General features: G+C 49.1%; 16 non-coding genes across 16 annotated transcripts; all 16 read right to left on the bottom strand.

The window, feature by feature from the left end:
* Positions 1-1,844: 1,844 nt before the first annotated feature.
* trnap-agg (transfer RNA proline (anticodon AGG)) lies at positions 1,845-1,916 on the bottom strand. Its single transcript has one exon. It is a non-coding gene; the product is annotated as a tRNA-Pro (tRNA).
* A 1,099-nt stretch (positions 1,917-3,015) lies between these two features.
* On the bottom strand, positions 3,016-3,087 carry trnap-agg (transfer RNA proline (anticodon AGG)). Its single transcript has one exon. It is a non-coding gene; the product is annotated as a tRNA-Pro (tRNA).
* A 1,674-nt stretch (positions 3,088-4,761) lies between these two features.
* On the bottom strand, positions 4,762-4,833 carry trnap-agg (transfer RNA proline (anticodon AGG)). Its single transcript has one exon. It is a non-coding gene; the product is annotated as a tRNA-Pro (tRNA).
* Positions 4,834-5,339: 506 nt separating this feature from the next.
* trnap-agg (transfer RNA proline (anticodon AGG)) lies at positions 5,340-5,411 on the bottom strand. The gene has a single exon. It is a non-coding gene; the product is annotated as a tRNA-Pro (tRNA).
* Positions 5,412-6,495: 1,084 nt separating this feature from the next.
* trnap-agg (transfer RNA proline (anticodon AGG)) lies at positions 6,496-6,567 on the bottom strand. Its single transcript has one exon. It is a non-coding gene; the product is annotated as a tRNA-Pro (tRNA).
* A 1,674-nt stretch (positions 6,568-8,241) lies between these two features.
* On the bottom strand, positions 8,242-8,313 carry trnap-agg (transfer RNA proline (anticodon AGG)). The gene has a single exon. It is a non-coding gene; the product is annotated as a tRNA-Pro (tRNA).
* A 1,084-nt stretch (positions 8,314-9,397) lies between these two features.
* Positions 9,398-9,469, bottom strand: trnap-agg (transfer RNA proline (anticodon AGG)). The gene has a single exon. It is a non-coding gene; the product is annotated as a tRNA-Pro (tRNA).
* A 1,084-nt stretch (positions 9,470-10,553) lies between these two features.
* Positions 10,554-10,625, bottom strand: trnap-agg (transfer RNA proline (anticodon AGG)). The gene has a single exon. It is a non-coding gene; the product is annotated as a tRNA-Pro (tRNA).
* Positions 10,626-11,721: 1,096 nt separating this feature from the next.
* trnap-agg (transfer RNA proline (anticodon AGG)) lies at positions 11,722-11,793 on the bottom strand. The gene has a single exon. It is a non-coding gene; the product is annotated as a tRNA-Pro (tRNA).
* A 1,096-nt stretch (positions 11,794-12,889) lies between these two features.
* Positions 12,890-12,961, bottom strand: trnap-agg (transfer RNA proline (anticodon AGG)). The gene has a single exon. It is a non-coding gene; the product is annotated as a tRNA-Pro (tRNA).
* A 1,099-nt stretch (positions 12,962-14,060) lies between these two features.
* Positions 14,061-14,132, bottom strand: trnap-agg (transfer RNA proline (anticodon AGG)). Its single transcript has one exon. It is a non-coding gene; the product is annotated as a tRNA-Pro (tRNA).
* A 1,096-nt stretch (positions 14,133-15,228) lies between these two features.
* trnap-agg (transfer RNA proline (anticodon AGG)) lies at positions 15,229-15,300 on the bottom strand. The gene has a single exon. It is a non-coding gene; the product is annotated as a tRNA-Pro (tRNA).
* Positions 15,301-15,806: 506 nt separating this feature from the next.
* On the bottom strand, positions 15,807-15,878 carry trnap-agg (transfer RNA proline (anticodon AGG)). Its single transcript has one exon. It is a non-coding gene; the product is annotated as a tRNA-Pro (tRNA).
* A 506-nt stretch (positions 15,879-16,384) lies between these two features.
* Positions 16,385-16,456, bottom strand: trnap-agg (transfer RNA proline (anticodon AGG)). The gene has a single exon. It is a non-coding gene; the product is annotated as a tRNA-Pro (tRNA).
* A 506-nt stretch (positions 16,457-16,962) lies between these two features.
* On the bottom strand, positions 16,963-17,034 carry trnap-agg (transfer RNA proline (anticodon AGG)). Its single transcript has one exon. It is a non-coding gene; the product is annotated as a tRNA-Pro (tRNA).
* Positions 17,035-18,130: 1,096 nt separating this feature from the next.
* Positions 18,131-18,202, bottom strand: trnap-agg (transfer RNA proline (anticodon AGG)). The gene has a single exon. It is a non-coding gene; the product is annotated as a tRNA-Pro (tRNA).
* Between the last annotated feature and the right edge of the window lie 3,000 nt (positions 18,203-21,202).

Genomic DNA, 21,202 nt, shown 5'->3' with positions numbered 1-21,202 from the left:
GAGGTCGATAGCCCTCCCTTGTGCAGAGGAGCCCAGAAGCCAGCCTTCAAGAGCAAACGAACAAACACTTCGGTGACTACAAAGTGGGGCCAAGTGGGCTCGTCCTGGAGTTGAACCCAGGGCCTCTCACACCCTCAGCAAGAATCATACCCCTAGACCAACGAGCCAAGTTAACGGAGGGTGTCGCAGTTTCTGCTGGGCAAGCGCGTAACTGCTTTGGGGCAGACCGGGAGACCTACGCTCACTGACTGATAGCATGGACTGTAGCGCTGAAGTGTCTTTCCAGAACGGTAACCGTATCCCCAGTGAGACAGCACTGAGAGCATGGTTCAGCAGGCCCGCAAACAACTGAAAAGAATGCCTCTCCTTTGGTGCAGCTCAGGAGTACACGTTCAGCAAAGGTCTCCATAACAAGCCGGCAAACCACATTTCGTCCTCCTCCTCCTCAACAACACACTACATGTCCTCCTCCTCCTCAACAACAACAACGAACTTGTAAAATACACATTTTCTTTAAAGAAAACAAAACACACAGATGACAGTCTGATTTCCCATCAGCTACACAGCCAACAGTATCTGAGGTTGAAAGACCTCCCTGGTGCAGAGGAGCCCAGAAGCCAAGCATCGAGAGAGAACAAACGAATGCTTCAGAGAATGCAAAGCGGGGCCAAGCGGGCTCGTCCGGGAGTTGAACCCGGGACCTCTCGCACCCTAAGCGAGAATCATACACCTAGACCAACGAGCCAAGTTAACGGAGGGTGTCGCAGTTTCTGCTGGGCAAGCGCGTAACTGCTTTGGGGCAGACCGGGAGACCTACGCTCACTGACTGATAGCATGGACTGTAGCGCTGAAGTGTCTTTCCAGAACGGTAACCGTATCCCCAGTGAGACCGCACTGAGAGCATGGTTCAGCAGGCCCGCAAACAACTGAAAAGAATGCCTCTCCTTTGGTGCAGCTCAGGAGTACACGTTCAGCAAAGGTCTCCATAACAAGCCGGCAAACCACATTTCGTCCTCCTCCTCCTCAACAACACACTACATGTCCTCCTCCTCCTCCTCAACAACAACAACAACAACAACAACGAACTTGTAAAAAACACATTTTCTTTAAAGAAAACAAAACACACAGATGACAGTCTGATTTCCCATCAGCTATACAGCCAACAGTATCTGAGGTCGATAGCCCTCCCTTGTGCAGAGGAGCCCAGAAGCCAGCCTTCAAGAGCAAACGAACAAACACTTCGGTGACTACAAAGTGGGGCCAAGTGGGCTCGTCCTGGAGTTGAACCTAGGGCCTCTCACACCCTCAGCAAGAATCATACCCCTAGACCAACGAGCCAAGTTAACGGAGGGTGTCGCAGTTTCTGCTGGGCAAGCGCGTAACTGCTTTGGGGCAGACCGGGAGACCTACGCTCACTGACTGATAGCATGGACTGTAGCGCTGAAGTGTCTTTCCAGAACGGTAACCGTATCCCCAGTGAGACAGCACTGAGAGCATGGTTCAGCAGGCCCGCAAACAACTGAAAAGAATGCCTCTCCTTTGGTGCAGCTCAGGAGTACACGTTCAGCAAAGGTCTCCATAACAAGCCGGCAAACCACATTTCGTCCTCCTCCTCCTCAACAACACACTACATGTCCTCCTCCTCCTCAACAACAACAACGAACTTGTAAAATACACATTTTCTTTAAAGAAAACAAAACACACAGATGACAGTCTGATTTCCCATCAGCTATACAGCCAACAGTAACTGAGGTTGAAAGACCTCCCTGGTGCAGAGGAGCCCAGAAGCCAAGCATCGAGAGAGAACAAACGAATGCTTCAGAGAATGCAAAGCAGTGCCAAGCGGGCTCGTCCGGGAGTTGAACCCGGGACCTCTCGCACCCTAAGCGAGAATCATACCCCTAGACCAACGAGCCAAGTTAACGGAGGGTGTCGCAGTTTCTGCTGGGCAAGCGCGTAACTGCTTTGGGGCAGACCGGGAGACCTACGCTCACTGACTGATAGCATGGACTGTAGCGCTGAAGTGTCTTTCCAGAACGGTAACCGTATCCCCAGTGAGACAGCACTGAGAGCATGGTTCAGCAGGCCCGCAAACAACTGAAAAGAATGCCTCTCCTTTGGTGCAGCTCAGGAGTACACGTTCAGCAAAGGTCTCCATAACAAGCCGGCAAACCACATTTCGTCCTCCTCCTCCTCAACAACACACTACATGTCCTCCTCCTCCTCCTCAACAACAACAACAACAACAACAACGAACTTGTAAAAAACACATTTTCTTTAAAGAAAACAAAACACACAGATGACAGTCTGATTTCCCATCAGCTATACAGCCAACAGTATCTGAGGTCGATAGCCCTCCCTTGTGCAGAGGAGCCCAGAAGCCAGCCTTCAAGAGCAAACGAACAAACACTTCGGTGACTACAAAGTGGGGCCAAGTGGGCTCGTCCTGGAGTTGAACCTAGGGCCTCTCACACCCTCAGCAAGAATCATACCCCTAGACCAACGAGCCAAGTTAACGGAGGGTGTCGCAGTTTCTGCTGGGCAAGCGCGTAACTGCTTTGGGGCAGACCGGGAGACCTACGCTCACTGACTGATAGCATGGACTGTAGCGCTGAAGTGTCTTTCCAGAACGGTAACCGTATCCCCAGTGAGACAGCACTGAGAGCATGGTTCAGCAGGCCCGCAAACAACTGAAAAGAATGCCTCTCCTTTGGTGCAGCTCAGGAGTACACGTTCAGCAAAGGTCTCCATAACAAGCCGGCAAACCACATTTCGTCCTCCTCCTCCTCAACAACACACTACATGTCCTCCTCCTCCTCAACAACAACAACGAACTTGTAAAATACACATTTTCTTTAAAGAAAACAAAACACACAGATGACAGTCTGATTTCCCATCAGCTATACAGCCAACAGTATCTGAGGTTGAAAGACCTCCCTGGTGCAGAGGAGCCCAGAAGCCAAGCATCGAGAGAGAACAAACGAATGCTTCAGAGAATGCAAAGCAGTGCCAAGCGGGCTCGTCCGGGAGTTGAACCCGGGACCTCTCGCACCCTAAGCGAGAATCATACCCCTAGACCAACGAGCCAAGTTAACGGAGGGTGTCGCAGTTTCTGCTGGGCAAGCGCGTAACTGCTTTGGGGCAGACCGGGAGACCTACGCTCACTGACTGATAGCATGGACTGTAGCGCTGAAGTGTCTTTCCAGAACGGTAACCGTATCCCCAGTGAGACAGCACTGAGAGCATGGTTCAGCAGGCCCGCAAACAACTGAAAAGAATGCCTCTCCTTTGGTGCAGCTCAGGAGTACACGTTCAGCAAAGGTCTCCATAACAAGCCGGCAAACCACATTTCGTCCTCCTCCTCCTCAACAACACACTACATGTCCTCCTCCTCCTCAACAACAACAACGAACTTGTAAAATACACATTTTCTTTAAAGAAAACAAAACACACAGATGACAGTCTGATTTCCCATCAGCTACACAGCCAACAGTATCTGAGGTCGATAGCCCTCCCTTGTGCAGAGGAGCCCAGAAGCCAGCCTTCAAGAGCAAACGAACAAACACTTCGGTGACTACAAAGTGGGGCCAAGTGGGCTCGTCCTGGAGTTGAACCCAGGGCCTCTCACACCCTCAGCGAGAATCATACCCCTAGACCAACGAGCCAAGTTAACGGAGGGTGTCGCAGTTTCTGCTGGGCAAGCGCGTAACTGCTTTGGGGCAGACCGGGAGACCTACGCACACTGACTGATAGCATGGACTGTAGCGCTGAAGTGTCTTTCCAGAACGGTAACCGTATCCCCAGTGAGACAGCACTGAGAGCATGGTTCAGCAGGCCCGCAAACAACTGAAAAGAATGCCTCTCCTTTGGTGCAGCTCAGGAGTACACGTTCAGCAAAGGTCTCCATAACAAGCCGGCAAACCACATTTCGTCCTCCTCCTCCTCAACAACACACTACATGTCCTCCTCCTCCTCCTCAACAACAACAACAACAACAACGAACTTGTAAAAAACACATTTTCTTTAAAGAAAACAAAACACACAGATGACAGTCTGATTTCCCATCTGCTATACAGCCAACAGTATCTGAGGTCGATAGCCCTCCCTTGTGCAGAGGAGCCCAGAAGCCAGCCTTCAAGAGCAAACGAACGAACACTTCGGTGACTACAAAGTGGGGCCAAGTGGGCTCGTCCTGGAGTTGAACCTAGGGCCTCTCACACCCTCAGCAAGAATCATACCCCTAGACCAACGAGCCAAGTTAACGGAGGGTGTCGCAGTTTCTGCTGGGCAAGCGCGTAACTGCTTTGGGGCAGACCGGGAGACCTACGCTCACTGACTGATAGCATGGACTGTAGCGCTGAAGTGTCTTTCCAGAACGGTAACCGTATCCCCAGTGAGACAGCACTGAGAGCATGGTTCAGCAGGCCCGCAAACAACTGAAAAGAATGCCTCTCCTTTGGTGCAGCTCAGGAGTACACGTTCAGCAAAGGTCTCCATAACAAGCCGGCAAACCACATTTCGTCCTCCTCCTCCTCAACAACACACTACATGTCCTCCTCCTCCTCAACAACAACAACGAACTTGTAAAATACACATTTTCTTTAAAGAAAACAAAACACACAGATGACAGTCTGATTTCCCATCAGCTATACAGCCAACAGTAACTGAGGTTGAAAGACCTCCCTGGTGCAGAGGAGCCCAGAAGCCAAGCATCGAGAGAGAACAAACGAATGCTTCAGAGAATGCAAAGCAGTGCCAAGCGGGCTCGTCCGGGAGTTGAACCCGGGACCTCTCGCACCCTAAGCGAGAATCATACCCCTAGACCAACGAGCCAAGTTAACGGAGGGTGTCGCAGTTTCTGCTGGGCAAGCGCGTAACTGCTTTGGGGCAGACCGGGAGACCTACGCTCACTGACTGATAGCATGGACTGTAGCGCTGAAGTGTCTTTCCAGAACGGTAACCGTATCCCCAGTGAGACAGCACTGAGAGCATGGTTCAGCAGGCCCGCAAACAACTGAAAAGAATGCCTCTCCTTTGGTGCAGCTCAGGAGTACACGTTCAGCAAAGGTCTCCATAACAAGCCGGCAAACCACATTTCGTCCTCCTCCTCCTCAACAACACACTACATGTCCTCCTCCTCCTCAACAACAACAACGAACTAGTAAAATACACATTTTCTTTAAAGAAAACAAAACACACAGATGACAGTCTGATTTCCCATCAGCTACACAGCCAACAGTATCTGAGGTCGATAGCCCTCCCTTGTGCAGAGGAGCCCAGAAGCCAAGCATCGAGAGAGAACAAACGAATGCTTCAGAGAATGCAAAGCAGTGCCAAGCGGGCTCGTCCGGGAGTTGAACCCGGGACCTCTCGCACCCTAAGCGAGAATCATACCCCTAGACCAACGAGCCAAGTTAACGGAGGGTGTCGCAGTTTCTGCTGGGCAAGCGCGTAACTGCTTTGGGGCAGACCGGGAGACCTACGCTCACTGACTGATAGCATGGACTGTAGCGCTGAAGTGTCTTTCCAGAACGGTAACCGTATCCCCAGTGAGACAGCACTGAGAGCATGGTTCAGCAGGCCCGCAAACAACTGAAAAGAATGCCTCTCCTTTGGTGCAGCTCAGGAGTACACGTTCAGCAAAGGTCTCCATAACAAGCCGGCAAACCACATTTCGTCCTCCTCCTCCTCAACAACACACTACATGTCCTCCTCCTCCTCAACAACAACAACGAACTAGTAAAATACACATTTTCTTTAAAGAAAACAAAACACTCAGATGACAGTCTGATTTCCCATCAGCTACACAGCCAACAGTATCTGAGGTCGATAGCCCTCCCTTGTGCAGAGGAGCCCAGAAGCCAGCCTTCAAGAGCAAACGAACAAACACTTCGGTGACTACAAAGTGGGGCCAAGTGGGCTCGTCCTGGAGTTGAACCCAGGGCCTCTCACACCCTCAGCGAGAATCATACCCCTAGACCAACGAGCCAAGTTAACGGAGGGTGTCGCAGTTTCTGCTGGGCAAGCGCGTAACTGCTTTGGGGCAGACCGGGAGACCTACGCACACTGACTGATAGCATGGACTGTAGCGCTGAAGTGTCTTTCCAGAACGGTAACCGTATCCCCAGTGAGACAGCACTGAGAGCATGGTTCAGCAGGCCCGCAAACAACTGAAAAGAATGCCTCTCCTTTGGTGCAGCTCAGGAGTACACGTTCAGCAAAGGTCTCCATAACAAGCCGGCAAACCACATTTCGTCCTCCTCCTCCTCAACAACACACTACATGTCCTCCTCCTCCTCAACAACAACAACGAACTTGTAAAATACACATTTTCTTTAAAGAAAACAAAACACACAGATGACAGTCTGATTTCTCATCAGCTACACAGCCAACAGTATCTGAGGTTGAAAGACCTCCCTGGTGCAGAGGAGCCCAGAAGCCAAGCATCGAGAGAGAACAAACGAATGCTTCAGAGAATGCAAAGCGGGGCCAAGCGGGCTCGTCCGGGAGTTGAACCCGGGACCTCTCGCACCCTAAGCGAGAATCATACCCCTAGACCAACAAGCCAAGTTAACGGAGGGTGTCGCAGTTTCTGCTGGGCAAGCGCGTAACTGCTTTGGGGCAGACCGGGAGACCTACGCTCACTGACTGATAGCATGGACTGTAGCGCTGAAGTGTCTTTCCAGAACGGTAACCGTATCCCCAGTGAGACAGCACTGAGAGCATGGTTCAGCAGGCCCGCAAACAACTGAAAAGAATGCCTCTCCTTTGGTGCAGCTCAGGAGTACACGTTCAGCAAAGGTCTCCATAACAAGCCGGCAAACCACATTTCGTCCTCCTCCTCCTCAACAACACACTACATGTCCTCCTCCTCCTCAACAACAACAACGAACTTGTAAAATACACATTTTCTTTAAAGAAAACAAAACACACAGATGACAGTCTGATTTCCCATCAGCTATACAGCCAACAGTATCTGAGGTCGATAGCCCTCCCTTGTGCAGAGGAGCCCAGAAGCCAGCCTTCAAGAGCAAACGAACGAACACTTCGGTGACTACAAAGTGGGGCCAAGTGGGCTCGTCCTGGAGTTGAACCTAGGGCCTCTCACACCCTCAGCAAGAATCATACCCCTAGACCAACGAGCCAAGTTAACGGAGGGTGTCGCAGTTTCTGCTGGGCAAGCGCGTAACTGCTTTGGGGCAGACCGGGAGACCTACGCTCACTGACTGATAGCATGGACTGTAGCGCTGAAGTGTCTTTCCAGAACGGTAACCGTATCCCCAGTGAGACAGCACTGAGAGCATGGTTCAGCAGGCCCGCAAACAACTGAAAAGAATGCCTCTCCTTTGGTGCAGCTCAGGAGTACACGTTCAGCAAAGGACTCCATAACAAGCCGGCAAACCACATTTCGTCCTCCTCCTCCTCAACAACACACTTAATGTCCTCCTCCTCCTCCTCAACAACAACAACAACAACAACGAACTTGTAAAAAACACATTTTCTTTAAAGAAAACAAAACACACAGATGACAGTCTGATTTCCCATCAGCTATACAGCCAACAGTATCTGAGGTCGATAGCCCTCCCTTGTGCAGAGGAGCCCAGAAGCCAGCCTTCAAGAGCAAACGAACGAACACTTCGGTGACTACAAAGTGGGGCCAAGTGGGCTCGTCCTGGAGTTGAACCTAGGGCCTCTCACACCCTCAGCAAGAATCATACCCCTAGACCAACGAGCCAAGTTAACGGAGGGTGTCGCAGTTTCTGCTGGGCAAGCGCGTAACTGCTTTGGGGCAGACCGGGAGACCTACGCACACTGACTGATAGCATGGACTGTAGCGCTGAAGTGTCTTTCCAGAACGGTAACCGTATCCCCAGTGAGACAGCACTGAGAGCATGGTTCAGCAGGCCCGCAAACAACTGAAAAGAATGCCTCTCCTTTGGTGCAGCTCAGGAGTACACGTTCAGCAAAGGTCTCCATAACAAGCCGGCAAACCACATTTCGTCCTCCTCCTCCTCAACAACACACTACATGTCCTCCTCCTCCTCAACAACAACAACGAACTTGTAAAATACACATTTTCTTTAAAGAAAACAAAACACACAGATGACAGTCTGATTTCTCATCAGCTACACAGCCAACAGTATCTGAGGTTGAAAGACCTCCCTGGTGCAGAGGAGCCCAGAAGCCAAGCATCGAGAGAGAACAAACGAATGCTTCAGAGAATGCAAAGCGGGGCCAAGCGGGCTCGTCCGGGAGTTGAACCCGGGACCTCTCGCACCCTAAGCGAGAATCATACCCCTAGACCAACGAGCCAAGTTAACGGAGGGTGTCGCAGTTTCTGCTGGGCAAGCGCGTAACTGCTTTGGGGCAGACCGGGAGACCTACGCTCACTGACTGATAGCATGGACTGTAGCGCTGAAGTGTCTTTCCAGAACGGTAACCGTATCCCCAGTGAGACAGCACTGAGAGCATGGTTCAGCAGGCCCGCAAACAACTGAAAAGAATGCCTCTCCTTTGGTGCAGCTCAGGAGTACACGTTCAGCAAAGGTCTCCATAACAAGCCGGCAAACCACATTTCGTCCTCCTCCTCCTCAACAACACACTACATGTCCTCCTCCTCCTCAACAACAACAACGAACTTGTAAAATACACATTTTCTTTAAAGAAAACAAAACACACAGATGACAGTCTGATTTCCCATCAGCTATACAGCCAACAGTATCTGAGGTCGATAGCCCTCCCTTGTGCAGAGGAGCCCAGAAGCCAGCCTTCAAGAGCAAACGAACGAACACTTCGGTGACTACAAAGTGGGGCCAAGTGGGCTCGTCCTGGAGTTGAACCCAGGGCCTCTCACACCCTCAGCAAGAATCATACCCCTAGACCAACGAGCCAAGTTAACGGAGGGTGTCGCAGTTTCTGCTGGGCAAGCGCGTAACTGCTTTGGGGCAGACCGGGAGACCTACGCACACTGACTGATAGCATGGACTGTAGCGCTGAAGTGTCTTTCCAGAACGGTAACCGTATCCCCAGTGAGACAGCACTGAGAGCATGGTTCAGCAGGCCCGCAAACAACTGAAAAGAATGCCTCTCCTTTGGTGCAGCTCAGGAGTACACGTTCAGCAAAGGTCTCCATAACAAGCCGGCAAACCACATTTCGTCCTCCTCCTCCTCAACAACACACTACATGTCCTCCTCCTCCTCAACAACAACAACGAACTTGTAAAATACACATTTTCTTTAAAGAAAACAAAACACACAGATGACAGTCTGATTTCTCATCAGCTACACAGCCAACAGTATCTGAGGTTGAAAGACCTCCCTGGTGCAGAGGAGCCCAGAAGCCAAGCATCGAGAGAGAACAAACGAATGCTTCAGAGAATGCAAAGCGGGGCCAAGCGGGCTCGTCCGGGAGTTGAACCCGGGACCTCTCGCACCCTAAGCGAGAATCATACCCCTAGACCAACGAGCCAAGTTAACGGAGGGTGTCGCAGTTTCTGCTGGGCAAGCGCGTAACTGCTTTGGGGCAGACCGGGAGACCTACGCTCACTGACTGATAGCATGGACTGTAGCGCTGAAGTGTCTTTCCAGAACGGTAACCGTATCCCCAGTGAGACAGCACTGAGAGCATGGTTCAGCAGGCCCGCAAACAACTGAAAAGAATGCCTCTCCTTTGGTGCAGCTCAGGAGTACACGTTCAGCAAAGGTCTCCATAACAAGCCGGCAAACCACATTTCGTCCTCCTCCTCCTCAACAACACACTACATGTCCTCCTCCTCCTCAACAACAACAACGAACTTGTAAAATACACATTTTCTTTAAAGAAAACAAAACACACAGATGACAGTCTGATTTCCCATCAGCTATACAGCCAACAGTATCTGAGGTCGATAGCCCTCCCTTGTGCAGAGGAGCCCAGAAGCCAGCCTTCAAGAGCAAACGAACGAACACTTCGGTGACTACAAAGTGGGGCCAAGTGGGCTCGTCCTGGAGTTGAACCCAGGGCCTCTCACACCCTCAGCAAGAATCATACCCCTAGACCAACGAGCCAAGTTAACGGAGGGTGTCGCAGTTTCTGCTGGGCAAGCGCGTAACTGCTTTGGGGCAGACCGGGAGACCTACGCACACTGACTGATAGCATGGACTGTAGCGCTGAAGTGTCTTTCCAGAACGGTAACCGTATCCCCAGTGAGACAGCACTGAGAGCATGGTTCAGCAGGCCCGCAAACAACTGAAAAGAATGCCTCTCCTTTGGTGCAGCTCAGGAGTACACGTTCAGCAAAGGTCTCCATAACAAGCCGGCAAACCACATTTCGTCCTCCTCCTCCTCAACAACACACTACATGTCCTCCTCCTCCTCAACAACAACAACGAACTTGTAAAATACACATTTTCTTTAAAGAAAACAAAACACACAGATGACAGTCTGATTTCTCATCAGCTACACAGCCAACAGTATCTGAGGTTGAAAGACCTCCCTGGTGCAGAGGAGCCCAGAAGCCAAGCATCGAGAGAGAACAAACGAATGCTTCAGAGAATGCAAAGCGGGGCCAAGCGGGCTCGTCCGGGAGTTGAACCCGGGACCTCTCGCACCCTAAGCGAGAATCATACCCCTAGACCAACGAGCCAAGTTAACGGAGGGTGTCGCAGTTTCTGCTGGGCAAGCGCGTAACTGCTTTGGGGCAGACCGGGAGACCTACGCTCACTGACTGATAGCATGGACTGTAGCGCTGAAGTGTCTTTCCAGAACGGTAACCGTATCCCCAGTGAGACAGCACTGAGAGCATGGTTCAGCAGGCCCGCAAACAACTGAAAAGAATGCCTCTCCTTTGGTGCAGCTCAGGAGTACACGTTCAGCAAAGGTCTCCATAACAAGCCGGCAAACCACATTTCGTCCTCCTCCTCCTCAACAACACACTACATGTCCTCCTCCTCCTCCTCAACAACAACAACAACAACAACGAACTTGTAAAAAACACATTTTCTTTAAAGAAAACAAAACACACAGATGACAGTCTGATTTCCCATCAGCTATACAGCCAACAGTATCTGAGGTCGATAGCCCTCCCTTGTGCAGAGGAGCCCAGAAGCCAGCCTTCAAGAGCAAACGAACGAACACTTCGGTGACTACAAAGTGGGGCCAAGTGGGCTCGTCCTGGAGTTGAACCCAGGGCCTCTCACACCCTCAGCAAGAATCATACCCCTAGACCAACGAGCCAAGTTAACGGAGGGTGTCGCAGTTTCTGCTGGGCAAGCGCGTAACTGCTTTGGGGCAGACCGGGAGACCTACGCACACTGACTGATAGCATGGACTGTAGCGCTGAAGTGTCTTTCCAGAACGGTAACCGTATCCCCAGTGAGACAGCACTGAGAGCATGGTTCAGCAGGCCCGCAAACAACTGAAAAGAATGCCTCTCCTTTGGTGCAGCTCAGGAGTACACGTTCAGCAAAGGTCTCCATAACAAGCCGGCAAACCACATTTCGTCCTCCTCCTCCTCAACAACACACTACATGTCCTCCTCCTCCTCAACAACAACAACGAACTTGTAAAATACACATTTTCTTTAAAGAAAACAAAACACACAGATGACAGTCTGATTTCTCATCAGCTACACAGCCAACAGTATCTGAGGTTGAAAGACCTCCCTGGTGCAGAGGAGCCCAGAAGCCAAGCATCGAGAGAGAACAAACGAATGCTTCAGAGAATGCAAAGCGGGGCCAAGCGGGCTCGTCCGGGAGTTGAACCCGGGACCTCTCGCACCCTAAGCGAGAATCATACCCCTAGACCAACGAGCCAAGTTAACGGAGGGTGTCGCAGTTTCTGCTGGGCAAGCGCGTAACTGCTTTGGGGCAGACCGGGAGACCTACGCTCACTGACTGATAGCATGGACTGTAGCGCTGAAGTGTCTTTCCAGAACGGTAACCGTATCCCCAGTGAGACAGCACTGAGAGCATGGTTCAGCAGGCCCGCAAACAACTGAAAAGAATGCCTCTCCTTTGGTGCAGCCAAGGAGTACACGTTCAGCAAAGGTCTCCATAACAAGCCGGCAAACCACATTTCGTCCTCCTCCTCCTCAACAACACACTACATGTCCTCCTCCTCCTCCTCAACAACAACAACAACAACAACGAACTTGTAAAAAACACATTTTCTTTAAAGAAAACAAAACACACAGATGACAGTCTGATTTCCCATCAGCTATACAGCCAACAGTATCTGAGGTCGATAGCCCTCCCTTGTGCAGAGGAGCCCAGAAGCCAGCCTTCAAGAGCAAACGAACGAACACTTCGGTGACTACAAAGTGGGGCCAAGTGGGCTCGTCCTGGAGTTGAACCCAGGGCCTCTCACACCCTCAGCAAGAATCATACCCCTAGACCAACGAGCCAAGTTAACGGAGGGTGTCGCAGTTTCTGCTGGGCAAGCGCGTAACTGCTTTGGGGCAGACCGGGAGACCTACGCACACTGACTGATAGCATGGACTGTAGCGCTGAAGTGTCTTTCCAGAACGGTAACCGTATCCCCAGTGAGACAGCACTGAGAGCATGGTTCAGCAGGCCCGCAAACAACTGAAAAGAATGCCTCTCCTTTGGTGCAGCTCAGGAGTACACGTTCAGCAAAGGTCTCCATAACAAGCCGGCAAACCACATTTCGTCCTCCTCCTCCTCAACAACACACTACATGTCCTCCTCCTCCTCAACAACAACAACGAACTTGTAAAATACACATTTTCTTTAAAGAAAACAAAACACACAGATGACAGTCTGATTTCTCATCAGCTACACAGCCAACAGTATCTGAGGTTGAAAGACCTCCCTGGTGCAGAGGAGCCCAGAAGCCAAGCATCGAGAGAGAACAAACGAATGCTTCAGAGAATGCAAAGCGGGGCCAAGCGGGCTCGTCCGGGAGTTGAACCCGGGACCTCTCGCACCCTAAGCGAGAATCATACCCCTAGACCAACGAGCCAAGTTAACGGAGGGTGTCGCAGTTTCTGCTGGGCAAGCGCGTAACTGCTTTGGGGCAGACCGGGAGACCTACGCTCACTGACTGATAGCATGGACTGTAGCGCTGAAGTGTCTTTCCAGAACGGTAACCGTATCCCCAGTGAGACAGCACTGAGAGCATGGTTCAGCAGGCCCGCAAACAACTGAAAAGAATGCCTCTCCTTTGGTGCAGCTCAGGAGTACACGTTCAGCAAAGGTCTCCATAACAAGCCGGCAAACCACATTTCGTCCTCCTCCTCCTCAACAACACACTACATGTCCTCCTCCTCCTCCTCAACAACAACAACAACAACAACAACGAACTTGTAAAAAACACATTTTCTTTAAAGAAAACAAAACACACAGATGACAGTCTGATTACCCATCAGCTATACAGCCAACAGTATCTGAGGTCGATAGCCCTCCCTTGTGCAGAGGAGCCCAGAAGCCAGCCTTCAAGAGCAAACGAACGAACACTTCGGTGACTACAAAGTGGGGCCAAGTGGGCTCGTCCTGGAGTTGAACCCAGGGCCTCTCACACCCTCAGCAAGAATCATACCCCTAGACCAACGAGCCAAGTTAACGGAGGGTGTCGCAGTTTCTGCTGGGCAAGCGCGTAACTGCTTTGGGGCAGACCGGGAGACCTACGCACACTGACTGATAGCATGGACTGTAGCGCTGAAGTGTCTTTCCAGAACGGTAACCGTATCCCCAGTGAGACAGCACTGAGAGCATGGTTCAGCAGGCCCGCAAACAACTGAAAAGAATGCCTCTCCTTTGGTGCAGCTCAGGAGTACACGTTCAGCAAAGGTCTCCATAACAAGCCGGCAAACCACATTTCGTCCTCCTCCTCCTCAACAACACACTACATGTCCTCCTCCTCCTCAACAACAACAACGAACTTGTAAAATACACATTTTCTTTAAAGAAAACAAAACACACAGATGACAGTCTGATTTCCCATCAGCTACACAGCCAACAGTATCTGAGGTTGAAAGACCTCCCTGGTGCAGAGGAGCCCAGAAGCCAAGCATCGAGAGAGAACAAACGAATGCTTCAGAGAATGCAAAGCGGGGCCAAGCGGGCTCGTCCGGGAGTTGAACCCGGGACCTCTCGCACCCTAAGCGAGAATCATACCCCTAGACCAACGAGCCAAGTTAACGGAGGGTGTCGCAGTTTCTGCTGGGCAAGCGCGTAACTGCTTTGGGGCAGACCGGGAGACCTACGCTCACTGACTGATAGCATGGACTGTAGCGCTGAAGTGTCTTTCCAGAACGGTAACCGTATCCCCAGTGAGACAGCACTGAGAGCATGGTTCAGCAGGCCCGCAAACAACTGAAAAGAATGCCTCTCCTTTGGTGCAGCTCAGGAGTACACGTTCAGCAAAGGTCTCCATAACAAGCCGGCAAACCACATTTCGTCCTCCTCCTCCTCAACAACACACTACATGTCCTCCTCCTCCTCCTCAACAACAACAACAACAACAACGAACTTGTAAAAAACACATTTCCTTTAAAGAAAACAAAACACACAGATGACAGTCTGATTTCCCATCAGCTATACAGCCAACAGTATCTGAGGTCGATAGCCCTCCCTTGTGCAGAGGAGCCCAGAAGCCAGCCTTCAAGAGCAAACGAACGAACACTTCGGTGACTACAAAGTGGGGCCAAGTGGGCTCGTCCTGGAGTTGAACCCAGGGCCTCTCACACCCTCAGCAAGAATCATACCCCTAGACCAACGAGCCAAGTTAACGGAGGGTGTCGCAGTTTCTGCTGGGCAAGCGCGTAACTGCTTTGGGGCAGACCGGGAGACCTACGCACACTGACTGATAGCATGGACTGTAGCGCTGAAGTGTCTTTCCAGAACGGTAACCGTATCCCCAGTGAGACAGCACTGAGAGCATGGTTCAGCAGGCCCGCAAACAACTGAAAAGAATGCCTCTCCTTTGGTGCAGCTCAGGAGTACACGTTCAGCAAAGGTCTCCATAACAAGCCGGCAAACCACATTTCGTCCTCCTCCTCCTCAACAACACACTACATGTCCTCCTCCTCCTCAACAACAACAACGAACTTGTAAAATACACATTTTCTTTAAAGAAAACAAAACACACAGATGACAGTCTGATTTCCCATCAGCTACACAGCCAACAGTATCTGAGGTTGAAAGACCTCCCTGGTGCAGAGGAGCCCAGAAGCCAAGCATCAAGAGAGAACAAACGAATGCTTCAGAGAATGCAAAGCGGGGCCAAGCGGGCTCGTCCGGGAGTTGAACCCGGGACCTCTCGCACCCTAAGCGAGAATCATACCCCTAGACCAACGAGCCAAGTTAACGGAGGGTGTCGCAGTTTCTGCTGGGCAAGCGCGTAACTGCTTTGGGGCAGACCGGGAGACCTACGCTCACTGACTGATAGCATGGACTGTAGCGCTGAAGTGTCTTTCCAGAACGGTAACCGTATCCCCAGTGAGACAGCACTGAGAGCATGGTTCAGCAGGCCCGCAAACAACTGAAAAGAATGCCTCTCCTTTGGTGCAGCTCAGGAGTACACGTTCAGCAAAGGTCTCCATAACAAGCCGGCAAACCACATTTCGTCCTCCTCCTCCTCAACAACACACTACATGTCCTCCTCCTCCTCAACAACAACAACGAACTTGTAAAATACACATTTTCTTTAAAGAAAACAAAACACACAGATGACAGTCTGATTTCCCATCAGCTACACAGCCAACAGTATCTGAGGTTGAAAGACCTCCCTGGTGCAGAGGAGCCCAGAAGCCAAGCATCGAGAGAGAACAAACGAATGCTTCAGAGAATGCAAAGCGGGGCCAAGCGGGCTCGTCCGGGAGTTGAACCCGGGACCTCTCGCACCCTAAGCGAGAATCATACCCCTAGACCAACGAGCCAAGTTAACGGAGGGTGTCGCAGTTTCTGCTGGGCAAGCGCGTAACTGCTTTGGGGCAGACCGGGAGACCTACGCTCACTGACTGATAGCATGGACTGTAGCGCTGAAGTGTCTTTCCAGAACGGTAACCGTATCCCCAGTGAGACAGCACTGAGAGCATGGTTCAGCAGGCCCGCAAACAACTGAAAAGAATGCCTCTCCTTTGGTGCAGCTCAGGAGTACACGTTCAGCAAAGGTCTCCATAACAAGCCGGCAAACCACATTTCGTCCTCCTCCTCCTCAACAACACACTACATGTCCTCCTCCTCCTCAACAACAACAACGAACTTGTAAAATACACATTTTCTTTAAAGAAAACAAAACACACAGATGACAGTCTGATTTCCCATCAGCTACACAGCCAACAGTATCTGAGGTTGAAAGACCTCCCTGGTGCAGAGGAGCCCAGAAGCCAAGCATCAAGAGAGAACAAACGAATGCTTCAGAGAATGCAAAGCGGGGCCAAGCGGGCTCGTCCGGGAGTTGAACCCGGGACCTCTCGCACCCTAAGCGAGAATCATACCCCTAGACCAACGAGCCAAGTTAACGGAGGGTGTCGCAGTTTCTGCTGGGCAAGCGCGTAACTGCTTTGGGGCAGACCGGGAGACCTACGCTCACTGACTGATAGCATGGACTGTAGCGCTGAAGTGTCTTTCCAGAACGGTAACCGTATCCCCAGTGAGACAGCACTGAGAGCATGGTTCAGCAGGCCCGCAAACAACTGAAAAGAATGCCTCTCCTTTGGTGCAGCTCAGGAGTACACGTTCAGCAAAGGTCTCCATAACAAGCCGGCAAACCACATTTCGTCCTCCTCCTCCTCAACAACACACTACATGTCCTCCTCCTCCTCAACAACAACAACGAACTTGTAAAATACACATTTTCTTTAAAGAAAACAAAACACACAGATGACAGTCTGATTTCCCATCAGCTACACAGCCAACAGTATCTGAGGTTGAAAGACCTCCCTGGTGCAGAGGAGCCCAGAAGCCAAGCATCGAGAGAGAACAAACGAATGCTTCAGAGAATGCAAAGCGGGGCCAAGCGGGCTCGTCCGGGAGTTGAACCCGGGACCTCTCGCACCCTAAGCGAGAATCATACCCCTAGACCAACGAGCCAAGTTAACGGAGGGTGTCGCAGTTTCTGCTGGGCAAGCGCGTAACTGCTTTGGGGCAGACCGGGAGACCTACGCTCACTGACTGATAGCATGGACTGTAGCGCTGAAGTGTCTTTCCAGAACGGTAACCGTATCCCCAGTGAGACAGCACTGAGAGCATGGTTCAGCAGGCCCGCAAACAACTGAAAAGAATGCCTCTCCTTTGGTGCAGCTCAGGAGTACACGTTCAGAAAAGGTCTCCATAACAAGCCGGCAAACCACATTTCGTCCTCCTCCTCCTCAACAACACACTACATGTCCTCCTCCTCCTCCTCAACAACAACAACAACAACAACGAACTTGTAAAAAACACATTTTCTTTAAAGAAAACAAAACACACAGATGACAGTCTGATTTCCCATCAGCTATACAGCCAACAGTATCTGAGGTCGATAGCCCTCCCTTGTGCAGAGGAGCCCAGAAGCCAGCCTTCAAGAGCAAACGAACGAACACTTCGGTGACTACAAAGTGGGGCCAAGTGGGCTCGTCCTGGAGTTGAACCCAGGGCCTCTCACACCCTCAGCAAGAATCATACCCCTAGACCAACGAGCCAAGTTAACGGAGGGTGTCGCAGTTTCTGCTGGGCAAGCGCGTAACTGCTTTGGGGCAGACCGGGAGACCTACGCACACTGACTGATAGCATGGACTGTAGCGCTGAAGTGTCTTTCCAGAACGGTAACCGTATCCCCAGTGAGACAGCACTGAGAGCATGGTTCAGCAGGCCCGCAAACAACTGAAAAGAATGCCTCTCCTTTGGTGCAGCTCAGGAGTACACGTTCAGCAAAGGTCTCCATAACAAGCCGGCAAACCACATTTCGTCCTCCTCCTCCTCAACAACACACTACATGTCCTCCTCCTCCTCAACAACAACAACGAACTTGTAAAATACACATTTTCTTTAAAGAAAACAAAACACACAGATGACAGTCTGATTTCCCATCAGCTACACAGCCAACAGTATCTGAGGTTGAAAGACCTCCCTGGTGCAGAGGAGCCCAGAAGCCAAGCATCGAGAGAGAACAAACGAATGCTTCAGAGAATGCAAAGCGGGGCCAAGCGGGCTCGTCCGGGAGTTGAACCCGGGACCTCTCGCACCCTAAGCGAGAATCATTCCCCTAGACCAACGAGCCAAGTTAACGGAGGGTGTCGCAGTTTCTGCTGGGCAAGCGCGTAACTGCTTTGGGGCAGACCGGGAGACCTACGCTCACTGACTGATAGCATGGACTGTAGCGCTGAAGTGTCTTTCCAGAACGGTAACCGTATCCCCAGTGAGACAGCACTGAGAGCATGGTTCAGCAGGCCCGCAAACAACTGAAAAGAATGCCTCTCCTTTGGTGCAGCTCAGGAGTACACGTTCAGCAAAGGTCTCCATAACAAGCCGGCAAACCACATTTCGTCCTCCTCCTATCTACCCCTAGACCAACGAGCCAAGCTAATAGGCAATATTGCATGTTCTCCTGGGCAAGCACATAACTGCTTGAGGCAGACCCTCACCTGATCACCACATGTGGTTACACTTTAAGAAGGGGTGAGTTTAAGGTCATCGGTAACATCACAAAGGTTGGCAGCATTTTACATGAATATGTAAAGTTAAAAACACACACTACATGTAAATAAGCCATACTACTTGTTTAGTGTATGTAAGCTCGTTCTGTAATCATACATCATCCATACTAGTATTTAATAATTGAATTAACTATACACAAACTACTTGGTCAATTCACTCTTGTTACCGTGTAATTACAGTGCAAGTAAATTGTAATAATTGTAGCGTTGTATATTGGGCCATATTTTACATGTAACTATATATTTCATATTTGTCCAATTAATGTACATTTGTTTTTTTTGTTTTTTAGCTGGTACCAAAACATTGGTCTCTGGAACTAAAAGGTCGGAAATTGGAAGAACTATTAATGACAAATGAATGACCGCTGATACAAGTAAATAGTGTTTCCTCAAATCTAAAGTGAGACCTTTTTGAATGAATCTGTAATACATGCCCTAAACAGAATGAGAACATGGATCCATCATGCCTTGTTACCACTGTGCAGGCTGGTGGTGGTGGTGTAATGGTGTGGGGGATGTTTTCTTGGCACACTTTATGCCCCTTAGTGCCAATTGGGCATCGTTTAAATGCCACGGCCTACCTGAGCATTGTTTCTGACCATGTCCATCCCTTTATGACCACCATGTACCCATCCTCTGATGGCTACTTCCAGCAGGATAATGCACCATGTCACAAAGGTCGAATCATTTCAAATTGGTTTCTTGAACATGACAATGAGTTCACTGTACTAAACTGGCCCCCACAGTCTCCAGATCTCAACCCAATAGAGCATCTTTGGGATGTGGTGGAACGGGAGCTTCGTGCCCTGGATGTGCATCCCACAAATCTCCATCAATTGCAAGATGCTATCCTATCAATATGGGCCAACATTTCTAAAGAATGCTTTCAGCACCTTGTTGAATCAATGCCACGTAGAATTAAGGCAGTTCTGAAGGCAAAAGGGGGTCAAACACCAAGTGAAATCTATTAAAGTATTGAAGTATCCCAATGTTTTAAGTTACACTTCATGTATACATGTGTTTGGAAGTTTATCCAAATATATTCTACCAGTATATTTAGAATGCAACATTTTTGCAGTCTAATATATTCACAGTATACAATACATGCAATATGAGATTGTTGTGTATTTAGCAGTATACTAAATGTATATTATAAGGGGACATATATGTATGCATTTTTATATATTTAGTATAAAATACATGTGTAGATGTTACAGTATATTTGCATATAATTATAGATATATTAAAAACAAGTTTACATATAATTCTGAATATACTTAAGTTATATTAAGCAATATTTGTATTGTATAATATAGTGTATTTGACCATATTTCTGTATCAAGTGACAGTGCAATTGATATTTAAAAGAATATTTTCACCATATATTATAAAATGGTATGCACATTTATAAAACATATTAATACATTAAAATACATTTCATATTTCAGAATAATATATATTTTTAAATATTTTATTTTTGTAAGGGTATCTTCCATAAATGCAGTTTTACCAAACAAAGGAAAACCAGGAAAGGTTGGTGGAGGAGATTATGCAGTTTTGGCAGCCCATTCTGAAACCCACTGCAGAATATATTCTGGCAGGAGGTCTGATTAAAATACTGGAAAATCTTCAATCAAAGTCAAGAAATGTGTCAAAAGGCTTCCAGTTTCCTTTCCTGCCATGAGAAGTATGCTGATTTCAGAACCTCTATGAAGTAGATTCCTTATTTTTCAAAAAATAAGTAATGGTTATTTTTTTCATTGTTTCCTCAATATATTAATAATAAACTGTTTTATTTTTTTCTGCAAAATAAGTAAAGTTTACTTATTTATTTCTGGTTCCTGTTTTTTTTTTTTTTAAATAAGTAATGGTTATTTATTTTTATCTTTATTGTTTATTACTTTTTCTGTGAATTCTGATTCTAGTAGTATGAAGAAATAAGTAATAGTTACTCATTCCTTATTTCTGTTTCCCTGTTTTTTCACAAAATAAGTAATGGTTATTTCAAAAATCCCTGTTTACAAATGTAAGGACTTATAGGACAACAGCATTACATACAGATAGATAACATACATTAGTTATTATGGTAACAAGTGTCCATTATAAACAATCTATTAACAAATTATTGATTATGTTATTGTTATATGATTATTACAAATTATAAATATATTAGACATTTTTATTTAAACATTTTTGCTATACTATGTAGTTTGCATGTTCTCCCCGTGTCCACGTGGGTTTCCTCCCACCGTCCAAAGACATGTGGGTTAGGTTAATTGGCTTCTCTAAATTGCCCTGTATGTGGGTGTGTCTGCGTGTGTGTGTGTGTGTGTGTGTGTTGCCCAGCGATGGACTGGGGTCCCGTCCTGGGTGTATTCCTGCCTTGTGCCCTTTGCCTGCCGGGATCAGTGCTCGGCGACCTTCGCCAGGATAACTGGTTTCAAAAATGGATGGATAATAGCAGCAATTAACTGGCATGGCAGTTAATGATAATAGATTGATATCGATGTGCAAATGTCATGTTATTATACCCTTTATTAAATATGTTATTAAATACCTTAAAA

Source organism: Amia ocellicauda, chromosome 2 (genome assembly GCF_036373705.1).
Source record: "Amia ocellicauda isolate fAmiCal2 chromosome 2, fAmiCal2.hap1, whole genome shotgun sequence".
In the NCBI taxonomy this organism is placed as follows: domain Eukaryota; kingdom Metazoa; phylum Chordata; class Actinopteri; order Amiiformes; family Amiidae; genus Amia; species Amia ocellicauda.
This window is presented reverse-complemented; position numbering and strand designations above follow the sequence as displayed.